This window comes from Diospyros lotus, chromosome 12 (genome assembly GCF_014633365.1).
Source record: "Diospyros lotus cultivar Yz01 chromosome 12, ASM1463336v1, whole genome shotgun sequence".
Lineage (NCBI taxonomy): Eukaryota > Viridiplantae > Streptophyta > Magnoliopsida > Ericales > Ebenaceae > Diospyros > Diospyros lotus.
Window position 1 is genome coordinate 35,474,365 of NC_068349.1, and position 3,431 is coordinate 35,477,795.

Genomic DNA, 3,431 nt, shown 5'->3' on the forward strand with positions numbered 1-3,431 from the left:
TCGAGATTAGGGTTTGCGAATGCTCTGATCACAGAGAAAGTCCGAAAACGGAGGTTTCCTTTAATGAGTTTTATTTAATTTTTTAGGTTCTGGTTTTGGCAAGCTCAGCATGCCATTGTTGCAGGTGTATAATGACTCAATTGCCCTTCTAAGTTTCATTTCCTACGCCTCGAAGGCATGAGTGCATGAAGGGTAAAATGGGAAATACAACAACAGCCCCTGTTGGGCGGGGGAAGCATATTTGTTACCATCCTTCTACTAATGCGCCAATTTTGGTATATTTGAATTAATATGGCATATATTATAATATATTAATATACGAGTTAAGTGTTACTTTTAAATGTCAAAGTTAAATGTACAACTAACATTTTCGTTTTACTCAAGGTCGAGATTTGTATAAATAATTTTTGTGTTTTTAAAAATATTATTAACTTTTTTTGTTGTTAAAAATCATATCAACTCGATAATTTTATCCTATATTTAAACTATTGCTTTCTCTTTTCTCTACTATCCCTTTCTCTCTCCTTGCTACTATTCTCAATCATATTGGTCAGACCCTTCATCGTCGACCTCTTCTCTCATCACACCTTTCATTACTTGCCTACCACCTCTTTCCACTGCCATAGATTGGGTTTTGAATAGAACCCCAAGTTCAAGATTCAAATGAGATTGAGAGAGAAATGGAAAGTTGCTTTCATCTTCATGACTGTTGTTGACATCCATGGTCATCACCGTCGTCCATGTTGAAAGACTTTCTTTTTCTCTCCCTTTATCTAAGACTCAAAATAATGAAGGTTGTATTATCTCAATCAAATCACATCTAGGGTATGTGCAAGGAGTAAGCTTATTGAACATTGAGAGAGTTGAAAACCTTTCCCATTACCTTGTTTATTCTAATCATGTTATCATTCTAATCTTGACTATCAGTTGACTCTAGCCACTTTTCAAACGATCCTCTAGTTGTCTAGACTTTGGGGACTATGATACCTGTTGTTGCCACTCTAGTAACTTATCCATTTGAATTTTCTCAAAAATTCCTTAACTTCTTACCAAGTCTCTTGTCGTCACATTCTCAACACATTCTCTTATAGTCCCTCAGGTCAATCCTATACTTCATCGTAGGTTTGTGCCATAACCTCAATCATTTAGTCCTTTATCGAGCCAAACACTACAATTTTACTCTAATACACCTAGTCCTTTAACATCTTGGTTCGTGGTGAATTTTATTATTCGCAATCTTGTTTTACCATTTCATAATTCACAAGTCTCATATTTTCGTATAATCAACAAGACATATCGACCAATGCCTCATTTTCATATATCTCCAGTCACATGATACCATATAGCTTTATTTTTCTTGTTACAAGGTTTTTTAAACGTCGCATGACCTATTAACCTCACCCTCTTAGTGAGTACTTGTACCTGTTCTTAGTACACTTCCCTAAGCTTAGTTCCACCATGTACTGAGGGTAAACTTCTTATATCGATAATGGTCTAAACTTTTTTTTACCTTTATAGGCTTTGTGTTACCTTGCACTATCTATGCATCTCATTAACTTCCAATGAGTATTTTCTTAAGGCAATTTTCATTAATATGTGACCCAACTTTGTAGGTTTTACTCTCTTAGCTACCAACCTATCTTTAAAATCACATCCTATACAAATACATAGCTTAACTATGTTTTATCATCACCTAACACAATTTTATGCATATATATCATTGTACTCGCAATCATATAAGGCATTTCAATAAATCTTCTAAACATCACAATGCCAAACACCGTACATGCACCTTTGGTTATCATAAAAAAATAATTTGGGTCCCATGTGGTTGTACAGGGTGTAACCTATCGTCATATATCTATTCTTACATACAGACTCTTCGTGTCTTATTGTTACCTCTTGAGGTATCACTCACCATTACTAGATCATTTCGGCTTTCGTAGCAAGTTAGTAGTCCTACCAAGTTACTCCAATCCTTGGAACCTAAACCCTAACCCAGAAACAACTCTACAAGGCTATTATAGATATTCAGTATCTGACTGTATCTTTAACAATACATTTTATTAATCCGATTTATGGGTTTCCTACCCCTATCGAGAGTCACCCCAAAAGTCATTTGTCGTTTGGTCTTTAGCATTAGATCTATCATTATGAGTATTACACATGCCATGTTGTCCTTGAACTAGTTTTTCATTCCTTCTCCATGAGCAACGATGGTTACATTACCATCACTTTTATAATTCATGTTTCGACCATCTTTTTTCACCCTTCAACATCCCAAGTCATTCGAGATCATTTGATCATTGATTAATCTTCAAATTTTTCCTTGAACCAATCATTATGCATGTCCTTGACTTATAAAGCAACCTCGAATTCCCTATCGTTCGAGTTCCTTTATTTCAAATTATACAAATTGTCTCTTATTTACATTCTCATTCTCACTCTTTAATAAGTAAATTTCAAATTATAAAGAGTGACTTTTAATCGAGTTGTTTTAGTAAATCCTTTAACCCATTTTGATTAAGTAAATTCACCCTGTGTAGATTAGGGAGCTTTACCTTTAATACATTTGAAAATGTAACAATTTATTCTAAAATTATGATTAAGGTAATAATAAGATATTTAACACATCTAAACATATTTAGATCGAATCTGAATCCTATTACAATTTTATACTTTATTGAGTCCTCTTTAGCTCACTCTTAGGCATAAGAGACTTTGGGTATTGTCTTTAATTCTGTTGCTACTCAATTTCTCATCCAAATCAAAATTTTAAAATACTCTAACAACTATCAAAATTTATGAAAGTTTCAAAATTATTAGAACACTCATAAAAAGATCTTGTGTAAAAATATCAACTTTAAACTACATCATTTGATCCTTTGAAAAATTATATAAAGCTAATTATTACAATTTTGCTTCTACTGTGATACACTTTCGTCTTTCAAATTTTTGACTAATTAAATCTCTACATTTTTATGTGATATATATATAGTTGGAAAGCTCGCTCAATGGGATATAACATATCCAAAACTCATTTTATTGTATTAGGTAGGGGTGTGCGCGGTATGATTTGACCGGTCTGAACCATTTTCAGCATGCCCAACCGCTGGTGCGATTTTCCAACCAAACCAGATCGTGGTCTAGTTTGGGTGTAGCCAAACCGCACCGCACTGCATTTGCTATTTGATTTGATATAATTTACCGCGGTTTCAAAATCTAGTACAAGTGAGCCTTAAGACCACTAAAAATACTACTTAAAAATGGTAAATAAAGACACAAATATTGATAAATAAAAAGAATCAAAGGTAAATAAATAGGAGTAGAAAATAAAGACAAAACAGTGTAATTTAACATTTAATATTTCAACATTGAAAGTAAAAAATAACTTGTTTAACAATGAATTGTGCAATTAACCTTTTTAGAAA